We start from the raw sequence: 17500 nt of genomic DNA on the forward strand, positions 1-17500 counted from the left end.
TATTGCGGATTTCTTATAAGATGGAAAACCAAAGTAAAAGAACATATATGACATATTTATAAGTTTGGACACACTTCGCCGCTCGGATGTGTGTACGAAGAAACTTTCGAACTAATTGTTTAGATAATTTTATGATAATTCTCTTTCCTCGAATATTATTTTGCGACCATAAAAAGAAAAAAAAAATCGTTCGTTTAATTTAGTAAAGGATTCATTAATCTCAGCCGTTCAGGAAGACGCGAATCTCTCCAATCTCTTGATGCACCAAAATATTAATTTGTGGCCTATGTGGTAATGTCCCTTACTGGTGACCGACAGACTGGGGTTCGAGTCCCGCTCAAACTCGTTAGTTTGTTTCGTCGCTACAACCTCACCATCCTTGTTAGCTGATTCATCAGCAGCCATTGCCTGGTCCTCCTTGGTCCTAACTTGAGTGGAAAAGGGGCTATGGCGTTGATCATATGAATATATGGTCAGTCCCTATGGCATTGTCCTGCTCGATGGAGCAATATCACTGTCCTTGCCTCTGCCACTTATTAGTGGCCTTAGAACCTTTAAACATAAGCTATCGGGCCTACTTCATTATTCAGCGTCCTTTTTAGAAAGAAATTAGATATCTGGTAACTTTTTAGAAAACAATTTACAACAGTTGTGTTATTTCTAAAAGCATTCAGTTAAGAGTCGGACACCTGTCAGCCGCAGAGCCACCGCTATCTTTTAAGACTGTCTCTTTAGATGTTTGACTGCGCAATTGCAAACGGACGTTGCAAAATGATCTCACTGCATACTTGGCAATCCTATAGTTTAGTCATGGACGCCGGTTAACCACAGTGATCCCTTGTCTCATTTAGTATTGTTAAACACTTTTTTTTTCCAGCTGGAATTTTATTAAATTCTTATTTCTTTAGTCTATTAAATTCTTATTTCTTTAGTCTAGTGAAAATTTAGAGTCGTCTAAATTCCTAAATCCTTCGTAACATGAAAATAAATTTGTAAGAATCTTTGTCTCCAGTTTAGGCTATTTTGTGAAAAAAGAAAATAATTATAAGTACAAATAAGAATAAGGATAAACTAAGTAATTAATTAAGAATTTTTAAGGATAAGTTGATAATTAGTAATTAGGTAAAGGTAAAAATAAACAAATGATTAGAAATAGATGAAAATGCATAAATGATTAGAAATAGGTAAAATATGTCAATGATTAGATATAAGTTAAAAGATAAGTGATTGGAAACGGGTAAAAATAGTTAATAATAAGAAACAGATAAATACAAGTCATTGATTAGTAATAATTAAACAGGCAAATGATTAAGAGATATAAAAAAGTAAATGAGTAAAACTCTAATTGAATAAATAAATAAAAATTACTTGAATAAAACATACACCTATTGAGAAACCTTCACAAGGATAAAGAAAACCTTAGTTGAAAAAATTAGATAAAAAAATAAAAAAATAAATAAATTCTCCTTTACTAAGGTGGAAGCATTGACTTTGATATTCTTTTAAAATTGTATATTTAGTAGCTTGAATGAAAATCGATTAAAAGATAAAGAGAGAGAGAGAGAGAGAGAGAGAGAGAGAGAGAGAGAGAGAGAGAGAGAGAGAGAGAGAGAGAGAGAGAGAGAGTATTAACCTTGAGGGCAAGGCACGTCATATGCTCTGAAGTTCTCCTTTCTTAGAGCGTGCCTTTCATTAAGTTGGCAGAATTCCCTAGGAAAAATAAATTGAATATACATTAATTTGATTGATGCAAAAATCCATAAGGACGCTATTCTTTTTCTCAAAATACCTACCCAACAGCATAATCCTTTAATAGTTAGGTTGCTGATAAAAGCATCAAATTTGGAGTGACGCTCCCTCAGGAACTACTTTAAAACACGCCAGACATTAGAAGATGTAGACGAAAGGATGAATGAGTCTCATGCATTTGGTGAAATGATTGCTTACATTAAATTGGTGGATTCTGGGACCCTGCTTTTCCGACTGAATGAGGAAGTTGCCTTGAGTAAAAGGGCATAATAAAGCAAATCAATAAAATAAGCCTGGAGATTCGTTTGCTTGAACACTTTCCAGAGGCACAAGAACAGTGTGATGAAAGGAATACCATTCCTGTTTTGAAAGAGTGCATGAGAAACTTGTTACAGGAAGGCTTGAAGATTTGTGACTTCTCAGAAGTGGCTGCCGTCATAGTCAGGGAAGACATACAGTGTTTACTCACAAATCCTGAAGATTCTCTGGTCACTTTCCAGCGGGCTGTCAAAAAGACTCCTTGCCATCGAGCCTCATGTCTCTTGTCTCCATGATTTTGAATGGCCCCAACATGAAAAACCAGGATAAGATGAACTCTCAAGCTTGCCTGGCCATTGGTCAGAGCATCATTTTCAATAAAAAAAAAAAAAAAAAAAAAAAAAAAAAAAAAAAAAAAAAAAAAAAAAAAAAAAAAAAAACGTTCATCACAAAACATATATAGTGCCAGACACAAGATAGCGTGAGCCACCTCTTCCCATTTACATTGACATAAATATCCATACACTGACCAGGAGCAAGAAACTAATCAAGCAGCTATATCATATAGGTTTGATTATTTCATATGATAAAGTTAAGGGGATTGAAGACTGGATTACCACTGCTACATGTGAACGGTTTGCAGAGGATGGAATAGTTTCCCCAGCTAGCCTCAAGAGACAGATTTTAACTGTTGATGCACATGACAACCCATACCACAACCCCAGCTCAACAACTTCCCTAACCTCATATCATGGGACTGGAGTCATCCTTTTCCAGTTACCAACCCTGGCTGAACCTAGAGAAAGAAGACCGCCAATTATGCCACCACCATCTGAGAAAGAAATACACACTCTTCCAGACTACTACGTCCATGTGCCTGTTGTGGCTCTAACGACCACTGCTGTAGAGGTGCCACAGAGTGATGTACTACCAATTAAGAGTTACACAAATAAGCCCAGAGCAGAATAACAAAATTGGTTGGGGCATGCACTGCCACTTCTAGAGACAAAACTCACAAATGATGATACAATTACACGGGCTTCATATCATATCTCACACCAACCTTCAACAGAGGATCCTCCAGCAAAATGTGCACTTCTCCCTCTGTTTTATGAGAAGTCGGCTACTCTTGCTATGATCAAGCATAGTATGGATGTCGTGACACACGCTGTTAAATTACTGTATCGGGGACAAACCTCAATCACCACATTTGACCAACCTTTGTTTTCCCTAGCTAAGTTTGTACAATGGAAATGGCCAGACACTCAAGACAGTGAGAAAGTACATATGGTAATGATTGGTGGTCTACATACAGAAATGACACTCTGGAATACAAATGGTGATGTCTTGGAATGTTCTAGTTTGATTACAGACCTCATAGAATCAGAAATAGCATTTTCTGGCACAGAAGACTCATACCTAAAGGCAGCTCATCTAACTAGTACCTGGCATGCCCACCAAGTAACTCTCTGACACTGCACAATATCCAGAAGGAGGCTTTCATACTGAATAATAGCTCAGAAGATGCAGAATCAGCCACAACTTGGAAAATATATGAAACCCTTATTCTCAGATTCGTCATGGTTAACTGAGAAAAGAATTTTCCTCTGTATGTGGAAGCCTTAAGCTTGTCGCACACTGAGCCGGAACGGAACCGCCGCTAAGACAACGAAGCCTCAGAACAGAGCAGAAACGACTTCCAGCGCGCTCACTGAGCCAGAAGCCACAGAACGGAACCGAAGCGCAAAATTTTATATAAATGAAGGAAGTTTTCCTTAATCATAACTGAGTTTTTATTTAATTGATGTTACAATGATTAGATATTCTGTATATCAATCTTTTATCGAATCCATAAGCCAGATGTTTACATTTTCAAAAACGAAATAATAATAATAATAATAATAATAATGATAATAATAAACAATAATAATAAATAATAATCACTCCTAAAATCTTTGTATTAAATCATATGTTTACATCATTGTTATTAAAATACATTCGTCAAATTTCTGACATCAGAAAAATATTGGTTGCTATCACTCTAACCTCCGAATTTCTCGGCAACCCTCTCCAAAACAACCGCTGCAGTCGTTCTGCGCATGCGTAGCCTGTCAGACGCCACCGACGCTTCAGAAAAAATATCTTTCAAACAATACTGTGTCGGTTCCATTATGTTCTGGCGCGTCAGTTCCGTTCTGTTCTGGCCCAATGTGCGCTGCCAGGTAAGAATGCATGCTTTCAATTTCTATCGGACGTTTCGGTTCTGATCGGGCGGTTCCGTTCGGGCTCAGTGTGCAGCAAGCTTTAAAAGAGCTCACTCCGCTGTTCTTTGCATTGAACCATACCAATTACAAATGATGGATGCCTTTGAAGTCTTTGCCCAACACTGTCAAAGATGAGTTCGAGAAATGCTCTCACTAGGTGCTTTCCAGACCCAAAATAAATTCTCGGTGATTTGATTTGACCATACTTATGAACAGGAGAACAAGATAGTGAAAGGCTCAGGGGATGTTGTGGGGGTTACTGAGAACCCTGTTGCCTTACAACGATGGATGATCTCACGACCAGAGACGGCATCACTTCTTAGGCATTTGAAGGAGAATACCTTGAAAATTATGACTTGAGGTCCTGAAAAACATCAGGCACCATGAACAGTGTCTCCCGAGACAAAAAACCTTTCAGACACAGGTTTCTAGGCTCTTTAATACCATATAACGAATGGGTAATCCTTTCTTAGATTATTTCCAAGATCTGTGCAGATGAATCAGTGGTGGTAGCTTTGCACCCACTGGAGGATACAGGCAAGAAAAAGTAGAAGGAATTCATCAAGAATGTACTTGATAAACGTAGCCACTCTATTCATGACCCAATCAAGAGAAATTCCCCAGCACTATTCAAGCAACCTAAGTGTAGGGTGAAATCACAGCAAGGGAAGAAGATCAAAGGGCTTCAGAACAATGTGGCACTCTTTGGCCAGCTGTATATATCTATGAAGAACAGCGATAGTGGTTTGGCCGAGTTCTTTGCACATGAAATACAGTCCTTCCTCCCTTCTCTTTCAGACTTTGGCAAATTTGTTTGGCCAACACAAAGTCTAACCTACAAAAATGTCTTGAGCAGCCTGGCCAATCAGAGATACCCTTAACCTATGATTGAAAAATCCTTGATGGTCCTGTCATTGTACACTGCCTTCCTCTTTCTGGTGTGAGTACCTTCCATGAGTATGCAAAGTATTCGTCCCTAAGTCACAACAGCAAGAGACAATGAGGTTGGTTGTTGTTTGGTACACATACATTCCAGACAGTTTGAAAGAATTAACCAGGGAAAAGAGAGGCAAGGGTGTGCATAGAAAGGTGTCAGGTAAGACAAAGTTAATAAGGAGGAGCTGGTTGCCTTTTTGACTTTCAAAGTTGAAGATTTCATTTGATAACCAATTGAAACTGTATATATCACATCAGGCTGTAGTGATTGTTAGGGAATGCATCTCCATGCAAAACTGCAAACATGAGGAGGTTCATGTGCTTCCTGCTCTTCAACAAGGAAGCAAGATTATTCATGTACTCACTGTTGACACAGATGTAGTAGTCATTCTTGTCAGTAAATTCCACGGTCTGATTACTATACAACCATTGGCTGACATCTGGGATGCTTTCGCAATTGGGCAAGAACTACCAGTTTTACCACATCAAGGCCATATGCTCAAGCCTTGGAATCCCAATCATGAGCATTACCAGTTTTCACGCATTTTTCAGGTTACGACACAACCTCTTACTTAAGTGGAAAGGACAAGAAGTCTGTTTGACAAGCTTGGAAGGCTTACAAAGAAGTCACAAATACATTTGTGTATCTTGCCCGCCGTAATCCTCTGTGACAAAATTAGTCATTTTACGTCAGTCAATGAGACAAGAAGGGAACTATTTTGCCACAAGAATGTATTATGGAAAAACTGCCATCGACCAAGGATGCACTTCTGCAGCATGTCCGATGAGCAGTTTACCAAGCCAGAATCTGAACCCGCAGCACTCAACACCACCTATCAGTTCTTTTGCCACAGAAATTTTCTTGGACAAAGGTATCAGGGTCATGAGTACCAGTTTGAACGACAATTCCAGAGATTTCCAATTCAAATAGAGAGCTAATCAAGTGCTCTTGCATGGGAGACGGCTTCAACTGTAAATGTGGAAGAGCGAAACTGGTATGTTATTTTCTCTGCAAATGCAATTGTTCTACACAATTATTCTAATAATGTCTCCTAACCAATTTATGGTAGGTTATGTATAGTTATGTTTATGCACAATTTGCATAATTTGGTTTTACTTGTTTGATTAGAGGTTAATAATATATTCAAGTTTGCAGAGAGTAAAAGAATGTTGGGGAAGGATAGGAGGCACCTTCTTGCCCCTACCTCGCAGGTCAGACACTACATAGAGCAAAATATATGCATTGCTACTCTTGTAATGTCCAAATAAAGTTCTAATGAGCCAAACTACAAATTTAGGGAAAGACATTGTCATTGTATTACGCATACGACCTGATTTTTTTTCCAATATTGGCCATCTTTAAATTTGACCTCTTTTGTCTTTCTCTTTAAAAATTGTGGAGGGCTCCTATTCCAAAATTATTTGATAGTTCTTAAATTTGATGCTTTTATCTGCAGTGTAACGGTAACTTCACTAAGCGACCTATCTATAAATAGATCACATTTTACACAAATATTAATCTTTTCGAAAATTTCCAAAATATGAAACCAAAAGGATACTTAATCCTTTAACATAGATACTGAGAGCATGCGACTCACCCCCTTTAAAGTCCCCTTTCTCAGCCTTTTAAAACAAAAATTAAATATGATGATATCCAGTGAGAATTATTCCGTGTAATTATTACTCTTACTATTACTTGATAGACTATGACCCAGTTGGTAAAGCAGGGCGCTATAAGCCCAAGCTTTCCAATAGAGAAAATAGCCCAGTGAGTATTCCTTATAAGGAAAAGGATAGAATAGTGTGCCTGAGTGTATCCTCAAGCAAGAAAACTAATCCAAGAGAGTGGATGATCATGGTACTACCCAAGACTAGAGAACAATAGTGTAATTTTGGATTGTCCTTGGTGTGATTTTGGATTGCACTTCTTCAAGAAAAGCTGCTTACTATAGGTGAAGAGCATATTTTACCCTTGCAAAGAAGAGAGTAGCCACCGAACTATTACAGTGCATTAGTTAACCCGTCGAGCAAAGAAGAATCTTTTATTATCTTGGTGTTGTCAGTGTATGAGGAAAGAGGAGAAGGTGTAAAGAAGAATCTTACAAAACATCACCGGTATCATCCTCTTAATAAGACCCCATCAACATCTTGGAAGGGTGTTTCCAGAATATAATACAGTAAATAACTCACTCATTTAATTTTGACTCGGAGCTAAACTAATCGTTCTACGACTTTTTTAAAGAGAGAGAGAGAGAGAGAGAGAGAGAGAGAGAGAGAGAGAGAGAGAGAGAGAGAGAGAGAGAGAGAGAGAGAGAGTAGTTACACGGTCATATAACCATGGCAACCTCTCGTTATTTTTACATTCACATTCTCTTGACGAAGTAAAGGGAGTAACAGATGGGCAATTAAATATCATTGCATTGTCAAGAGAGCAGAGTGCTTACGATGCCGATTTTAACATTCACGTAAACAAATTTCTTTCTCTTGTAGCTCGTAGCCAGAGTGAATAAATTACTGCTTGCTGTTATACTTTCCTCCTGTCACCTCTCCCGTCCCGACTCTCTCTCTCTCTCTCTCTTTCTCTCTCTCTCTCTCTCTCTCTCTCTCTCTCTCTCTCCTATTCTTCTAACACCCTCTCTCTCTCTCTCTCTCTCTCTCCTATTCTTCTAACACCCTCTCTCTCTCTCTCTCTCTCTCTCTCTCTCTCTCTCTCTCTCTCTCTCTCTCTCTCCTATTCTTCTAACACCCTCTCTCTCTCTCGTTAAGATATAACATATATTGATACTTCTTAATCCGCAGTTACCTTCAGGCATTTAAATGAATTTCTATTCATGCTTAATAACTCTCTTTCGATTTAAATTTTATTATACAAGAAAAATATTGAGAACTTGAAATATGGGCACACATTAAAAAGAAAAAGTGATGCGTAAGCTATGCTTTTGGTCAGATATCTGTTTATTTGCACAATTTTTGGTTGTTGAATTCCAGGATTTAGAATGAAATTGCATTAATTACCACGGAAATTTTTCCGAAAGATGGATCTCATGACTACCATAAATTTGTGTCCTGCAAATACAGTAGTCTAGTTATATTGAAGGTTTGAAAATTAAAGACCTGTATGTTACCCAAACCGGTGAAAGCAAGAAAAAAAATGAGGGTAGGAAACGTGAGGCTTAGCCATTATGGAAACGATAGAACCACTTTTCAAATAATGGAAGGATTTGAGATTCTGGGAGGACAAAGACAGGAAGAGAGTTTTAAGTGAATACTGATTTTCAAAGTGGGGGAAGAAGTGGACTCATATGTAGATTTATTCATCAATTCATTATTTAAAAAAAAATCAACATGTCAGGAGTGTTAGAGACAAGGAAAATGGACTTTCTTTCCAAGTGTTTTAATTCTTTCGTTCTACATTGTTTTGAGTATTGTTCTCCTGTCTGGTGTTCAACTGCTGATTCTCATCTTACTTTGTCGGACAGAAACTTACGGTCTATTAAATTTCTTATTCCTGATCTAGATATTGATCTTTGGCACCGTCGTTCAATTAGTTCATTATGCATGTTGCATAAGATTTTCCATAACTCTGACCATCCTTTACATTCAGATCTCCCTGGAGAATTCTATCCTGTTCGTAATACTAGGCAGGCAGTTAATTCTAATAGCCAGGCCTTCTCCATCATGAGGCTCAATACTACACAATATTCTAGAAGTTTCATTCCAGCTGTTACCAAGTTGTGGAATGATCTTCCTAATCGGGTAGTTGAATCAGTAGAACTTCAAAAGTTCAAAGTAGCAGCAAATGTTTTTATGTTGACCAGGCTGACATGAGTCTTTTTATTGTTTATATATGACATATCTTTTTTTGACATTGTTAATAGTTTATATAGGACATATCTGTTTTGACGCTGTTACTGTTTTTAGAATGATATATTGTTAATTTATTCTCATCATTTATTTATTTCCTTATTTCCTTTCCTCACTGTGCTATTTTTCCCTATTGGAGCCCTTGGGGTTATAGCTTCTTGCTTTTCCAACTAGGGTTGTAGCTTGGCTAGTAATAATAATAATAATAAAGGAAATGACAGACCCGCCCACTGAAAATGGGAAGATTATATGAATATGGTCCTATTTCTCAGTAGTTGTAAAGCTTAGAAATAGAGGTATAAGGCAGGGAACACAGAAGCAAGAATAGGATGAGAAAGTTTATCAGTGAAGTGTATACTCAAAGTTTTTTTCCATATATCTTGCTTTTAGAATAAATATACATGAATATGAATGATCAATTCCGAAATTAGACCCCAAAAATAATTATGTTTTATAAATAATTTTGTTTACTCACGCAAGGGATGTTATAGCCTGATTGATAACGTCTCAGCCTGCTGATCGCCAGACGGGGCTTCAGGTCCCGCTCAGACTCGGTAGTTCCTTTAATGTCTGCAACCTTACCCTCCTTGTCAGCAAAGGATGGGGGGTTTCGGAGAGCCTATAGGTCTCCCTGCTGAGTCACCAGCAGCCATTACCTGGCCCTCATTGGTCCTAGCTTCAGTGTAGAGGGGGCTTATATATGGTCAGTCTCTAGGGCATTGTCCTGCTTGCTAGGGCAAGGTCACTGTCCTTTGCCTCTGCCATTCATGAGCGGCCTTTTTAACTTAATTATCCCTGACGCAATGTTTGTACCGTATTATTACCGAAATTACAGAATATCTCCATTAAATGCTATCTTACATCATCTCCGTTCCAAAGGGTGATGGAGTCACCGCATCCATTATCTTCTGTTGAACACCGAGAAATTTTTCTAAGCTTTATCATTTCACAACCATTTAAGATCTGTTTATGAGCAATTTGCAAATTCTTCGGGGATAATAACTATATTTTTCTTTATAAATTTTCTTTTCATTTTAGAGGAAAAATCCAATGCATCTTTAATCTACATTTCAGAGTTAAACTCTTAATATTATTATTATTATTATTACTAGCTAAGCTACAACCCTAGTTGGGAGAGCAATATGCTATGATTTATGCCTAAGGGCTCCAACAGGGAATAATAGCCCAGTGAGGAAACGAAATAAGGGAATAAATAAACGATATGAGAAATTACGAACAGTTAAAGTGAAATATTTTAAAAAACATTGACAACATTTCTCAATATATCTTTAAATCTTTTCCTTATCTATTAATTCTTGATAAAATAATTTACCGTAATTCCTTGAGGTTACTTTTGAACCCCTTAGCTTATCAATGAACAATAGCGTATTCCTCTGGTCACATAGTTTACATGACTTAATCGAGTCATCCATTACTAAGTAATAATAACAGAATTAACTTCATTTCTCAATCTTTTCACATTTACGTGGTTACTGAGCCATCATCTCAAGAAAATTTAAGCTAGAACACAACTCAATATATATGTTGACTGAGGCCTTTGTCTTAAAGTGGACAAGAAACTTAAACCAAATGGCTCTCGGCGTCTAAAGAAAAATTCAACCCCTTGTCTGATGTCTTTGGCTAAACTAACTAGTTTAGCTTTTTAGTACGGTGAAATTAAAACACTTTTGACTGACCTTGATGTTGGAGGTGTAGACCCAAATGGTATTTTTTCCTTCTTTTCTTATAAAGACTGCTGATTTCTTAGCAAATAATCTGTCTGTTATTTTCCGCAAGTTAGCCTCAAGCGGTTCTTTTTAAAGTTGTTGGAGATTTAGTAATGTTACCCCATTAGGTAAATGTGTTTGTGGCAGCTCTAGTTCTGTTGATTATAGCCCAAAATTTTTAACCTCAATGTTATCTTTAAGCTTTTGAACGTCTTACGGCAAAATGTCTAAAAGGTAATAATTTCTTCCAAATTTTACGGTTTGGCTTTCATAAAGGCTTTGGAGGATGTGATTTTTTTCTTACAATTTTCAATGCTGTACAGAAATCCCTTGATTGAGATCACAAAGTTTGTATGAATGGCCGCGATTTTAATGCTGCCTTTAACCGTATTCATCGTGAGGCCCTTGTTTTAGCATTATTCTTGAACCGCTAAGCGTAGTTGGGTATACGAATGTCATATTTGGTGTTCATCAGGGTAGCAGTCTTGGTCCATTATTTTTCGTACTAAATACACATGACATGTGGTTTGGGCTAGAAAACAAGCTCGTTGCATATGCAGAGGATGCTACTCTCTTTGCATCTGTTTCATCTGCTCCGTGTAGATCTGACGTATCTAAATCCCTTAATAGAGATCTAGCCAAAATTAGTGCATGGTGCAAATTATGTGGCATGTAGTTGAACTCTAACAAAATTTAAACTATGATTATAAGTAAGTCGAAGACATTGGCTCCTCAGCATCCAGACCTTTGCATTGATAATGTTTCTTCAACTATACACAGTTTTTAAATTTTGGGTGTGATTCTTGATTATAAGTTTATTTTTGAGAAGCACATTCGGCCTGTTTCTTCTTTAATTGCACAAGAAATTGGCTAATTGAGAAAGTCTCTAAAGATTTTCGTTGTTCAATCTATCCTAAATATTTTTCTTTATCTATTTTTCTTAATTTTACCTCGTTTCAAATATTGTTCTCCTGTCAGGTCCTCAGCTGCTGACTCTCATCTTAATTTGTTGGGACAAAAATTTGCCGTCTATTAATTTTCTTTATTTCTGATCTTGATATTAATTTCTGGCACCATCATTCAGTTACTTCTTTATACATTTTGCATAAGATTACCCATAATTCTGAACATCCTTTGCATTTAGAACATCTCAGACTGTACCATCGTGTGAATACAGTAGCAGTTAAGTCTAGCAGTCTTGTCTTCTCCATCATAAGGCTCAACATTACACACCATTCTAAAAGTTTCATTCCAACTGTGACCAGGTTGTGAACGATCTTCCTAATCTGGCAATTGAATCAATGGAGCTTCAGAAGTTTAAAGTTACAGCAAATGTTTTTAAGTTGAACAGGCTGACATAAGTCTCGCTTCATAATTTACATATGACAGATCTATTCTTGCGTTGTTACAGATATTAGAATATTTTATATCTTTATTCATTACTTCTTTATATATAGTTTATTTCCTTTCCTTACTGAGTACTCTCTTTGTTAGACCCCTACGGCATATAAAGCATCCAGCTTTTCCAAATAGGTTTAAAGGTTTAAATGCCATTCATAAATGGCAGAGGCAAGGGACGGTGGCATTGCCCTATCAAGCTGGACAATGTCCTGGACGCTGACCAAATTACATATGATCAGCGCCCAAATACCCTCGCCACCCAAGCTAGGACCAAGGAGGGCTAGGCAATGGCTGCTGATGACTCAGCAGATAGACCTGTAGGCTCCCCCAAACCCGCCTTCCATAGCTCACAAGAATGACGAGATTGCAGGGACTGAAGGATCTAACGAGTATGAGCGGGACTCGAACCCCAGTCTAGAAATCACCATACAAGGACAATACCACCAGGCCACCACAATCCTGTAGATTAGCTAGTAATCATAATAAATTAATTACAAATAAACAATGAATTAAGAGTAAATAGCAAAACATTTTCAATGTGAACGACATAAATGTATTACATAGATTCCTTAAGACGCGCCTCAGACATATGGTTTCTTTCTAAAAAAAAACAAGGATCCGGATTTTCGATTTTGAATTGGCGTCTGTATTTGGCAATTCACTGAGTTGTAGTGGCTTGGTGGTAGCAGTGTCCTTGCCTAGTGATTGCCATACTGGGGTTCGAGTCCCGCTCAAATTCGTTAAGTTTCTTAAGTCGCTGTAACCTCACCATCCTTGTGAGCTAAGGATGGGGGGTTTGAGTCATCAGCACCCATTGCCTGGCCCTCCTTGGTCCTAGCTTGGGTGGAGACGGGTCTTGGGCGCTGATCATATGAAACCTATCATTTAAAGTCGATTTCAAAAGAATAGATAAATACAAGATCAAATTTGAATAAATTTCTATTCGGGACTCTCCGAAGCTTTTTACCAAGTAAAAATATTTTGTTCTGTTTTCAAATTGAAAATAAAATGTTAATGTTAGAAAGTATAAGCAGATTGAACTAATAGATCATTGTTATAAGGGAATGTCATGAGTAATTGTTTCTACAGAGTGAAACTTTATATATATATATATATATATATATATATATGTATATATATATATATATATATATATATATATGTATATATATATATATATATATATATATATATATATATATATATATATAAAACGGACACTCGCGCGCCCACTAAGATAACAACGACATTGTTAAACTATATATATTCTCACCTACACAAGATAACTTTCCTTAATTTCTGGACAAGAGCCAACTTTTACAATATAAATCACCCACGTATATACACGAAAAATCATACACAGTTAAAACTTTCCCGTAAAAAAAAAGGTAATAATCCTTGAATAAATGTTGAGAGGCATTTCCCGTTTTATAAACGGATATACTGAAGTTAAGGAGTGATATTACGGTCACAACCCCGTAAAATATAACAAGATAACAAAGTAGGGTAAAAATTACGGTCGCCTGTATTTTACCGAAATACGGCTGACAACAGTATATTTTTACGTAGAATTTCCGATTAAAATTACGTATTTTTTTAACATAGTACTTTACATACGACCGAAAGCTATTATTATTGACAAACACGTATCAGCTTTTTTTTTTAACTCAAATATTCACAATAAATGGAAGAAAGATAGTTTTAATATGTTATTATCATGGAGTACATACAAATAAGGGTTTTCTTCAAATGTTCACCAGTTGTGTAGAAACGCAAGCTCTTCCAACATACAGTATGTTACCGCACATACACATACACAAAAACCTTCTCTCATAAATCTAAGATGGCTTTTTTACACATTGCCTACAAAATTAAAAGATTTTAATACACAGAGCCCCACATCCTCTATCCACCCCCCTACACAGCACACAAATAAAGCTCATAATCAGCCTACCAACACATTAATTAAAAACTGACTTTTACAACACGTCTTAATAAACATGCAATATGCATACACAAACACAAACCAAAATGGCTGCATCTCAACAAAAATAATCATATGCATATTACCTTTATAATATTGGAGGCAACCAAATGTTTAGAAAGGCTAATTCCACAACCAGGAACATATGACAACATATGACACTCCTGGGTCCCAAATCTTGCAAGGGGGCGTGGTGGAGACAGCCGAGGGACGCGTTCTTGTGCATATAAGAAGGAGGCGCAACACCTTCGTCAGTACACTTGACTCCTTGGCTCTTCTTCCCTTCCTACTGCCTGCTGTTCAAGAGCATCAAATACAGACTCGACGTGAGTGCAGGGATTTCTTAGGATTTTATTTTAGAAGTGATTTAGATCACTCTGTTTGCCTATGTATGTTCTGTATGACAGAAAATGCTTGTATATATATATATATATATATATATATATATATATATATATATATATATATATATATATATATATATTATATAGATTTATATATATGTATATATACATGCATACATATAGTATAATTGCATCAATATATGACATATATACATATATATACATATAAATATATATATATATATATATATATACATATATATATATATATATATATATATTTATATATATTTATATTTATATATATATGTATATACATATATATATTTATATATATATTATACATATATATATATGTATATATACATGCATATACTATAATTGCATTAATATATAACACACACACACACATATATATATATATACATATATATATAAATTATATATATATATATATATATATATATATATATATATATATATTTGCATACAGTATATTGTTTACTTTTCAAACGATGTATTCAAGATATTAGAACTTAAACTTCTTGGGGTCACCCTGGCGTCCAGTTACCTTAGTTATTAGCTTTAGTTTTGGGTAGCAGTAACTAATTGGTAGAATGTCCCCACACTTCTACACGGAAATTTTAATTTTCTACAGTATATCTCATACGACTCAACCTCATGTACATAACAAAATATCTGGTGGACAAAGAGATTGAAAACATTTCAATAATCTTATTGATATCTATCTGAGAGAGAGAGAGAGAGAGAGAGAGAGAGAGAGAGAGAGAGAGAGAGAGAGAGAGAGAAATGGTTAGTTTGCTGTATGAACTATCTTATTCAAATAAGGTATTCAAATGTAAATAGTTTATAAATGACATATCTGTTTTGACGTTGTTACTGTTTTTAGAATGATTTATTGTTAATTTTTTCTCATCATTTAATTATTTCCTTATTTCCTTTCCTCACTGGGCTGTTTTTCCCTATTGGAGCCCTTAGGCTTATAGCATCTTGCTTTTCCAACTAGGGTTGTAGCTTAGCAAGTAAAAATAATAATAATAATGTCCGCAATTTCAAAATACGAAACAGAGAGAGAGAGAGAGAGAGAGAGAGAGAGAGAGAGAGAGAGAGAGAGAGAGAGAGAGTCAAGTATTTCATGGTTTTTCATAAATGGTGAAAAATTGGGTTTTACCACATAAGAAATTGGTATTACAGGTTTCCTGGATATTGATAAATCTCACTATAATACTCGAAGAATGTGTTTGATTTTTCATCAGTGCTAAAAGAGACTTTTTGAAATATTTAAGCGGCACTTTCTAGACTTTAAGAATATGAAACTCCACGCCTCCAAGGCGATGGAAAGTGTTCGTTAACCATTTAGTATCAAAATTACCAAAAGTTGTACTTCCTATTCCATCTGGTATTAAATTTCCTAGAGCAATAGATTATTATTATTATTATTATTATTATTATTATTATTATTATTATTATTATTATTATTATTATTAGCTAGGTTACAGCCTTAGTTAGAAGAGCAGGATGCTATAATCCCAAGGGTTCCTTAAGGTAAAATAGCCCAGTGAAGATAGAAAACACGGGAACAGATAGGATAGTATGCCTAAGTGTACCCTCAAGCAAGAGAACTCCAACCCAAAGCAGTTCTTGTTCTATGATACCTTTATCTTCACAAGGGAAATACATGTTGATAAGACGTGATAAACTAGATTTTAAATTGAGTTGTGACTATTTTGAGAAAAAAATATGAAAATATGTAAAGAACTTTAACAGGAAAATTGGAAGAGAAAAAATGTCCCGAATCCCAAGAAAAAAAGAAGAATTATGCTATGATTTTCAAGAGCCAATGAATAGAATAAAGGACGAAATATTGTATTTATACCAATAGAAAAAGCATAAAAAGAGGGAACCTAAGCTATCATGATGTTCCTCTATTGTAAAACCAAGAGCAAGAAAATAAAAAGAATAATACATGAATATAAAAACTACAATGTTAATTTTAATCGGAAATTCTCCGTAGAAATATACTGTTCTCAACCGTATTTCAGTAAAATACAGGCTACCGTAATTTTACCCTACTTAGTTATTACCTTCTACGGGTTGGTGACCGTAATATAATTTTTTTATGTCAATACATCCGTTTCTAAAACGGTAAATGCCTGGCAACATTTATTACAAGATTTTTACTTTTTTTTACTGAAAATTTTTAACAGTGCATGTTGGCAAAATGCTAGATTTATTAATTTAATTGAGAATCTTAACCTTCTTTCCCACCGTTATTCTTACATTAAGGGGTCGGTTGCTTGATGCGCCCTCTCTAATACCTTCTATCAAAGGCATCCTCTTCCACCAAACCTCTTCCTTCCATACCATTCTTCACCTTATTTCGCCATCTAATTCTCTGCGGTAGGAGTGTAAATACTACCTTGCAGCCTTGCTTTTTAGCCAAAGGATAAGAACACTGCCAAAAACTGTAGAAACTGCTGCTTTGCAGTTGGACTATTTAGTCAAAGGCTAGACCCACTGGCAATATCTGTGGAAACTGCCGCTTTACAGTTGGACTGTTTAGTCAAAGGTTAGGTCCACTGCCAATGATTGTGGAAACTGCTGCCTAGCAGTTGGACTATTTAGTCAAAGACTAGACCCACTGCCAATAACTTAGAGAACTGTTGCCTTGCAGTTGGACTATTTAGTCAAAGGGTAGAAACATTGACAATACCTATGGAAACTGCTGTCTTGCACTTGGACTATTTAGTCAAAGGTTAGGCCCACTGCCAATATCTGTGGACACTGCTGCCTTGCAATTGGACTATATAGTGAAAGGCTAGACCCACTGCCAATACTTGTGGAAACTGCTGCTTTGCACAAGTTGGACTATTTAACTCAAAGGTCAGGCCCACCGCCTATAACTGTGGCTGATGACTGCAATGACGTACAATCGTAAAACCCCTCTGCCTG

At 36.1% G+C, this 17500-nt stretch overlaps 1 pseudogene; it reads left to right on the forward strand.

The window, feature by feature from the left end:
* Positions 1-14453: 14453 nt before the first annotated feature.
* Positions 14454-17500, forward strand: part of LOC137630819 (uncharacterized) — an 8407-nt pseudogene continuing 5360 nt past the window's right edge.

The sequence above is a fragment of the Palaemon carinicauda genome, chromosome 39 (assembly GCF_036898095.1).
Source record: "Palaemon carinicauda isolate YSFRI2023 chromosome 39, ASM3689809v2, whole genome shotgun sequence".
Taxonomy (NCBI): domain Eukaryota; kingdom Metazoa; phylum Arthropoda; class Malacostraca; order Decapoda; family Palaemonidae; genus Palaemon; species Palaemon carinicauda.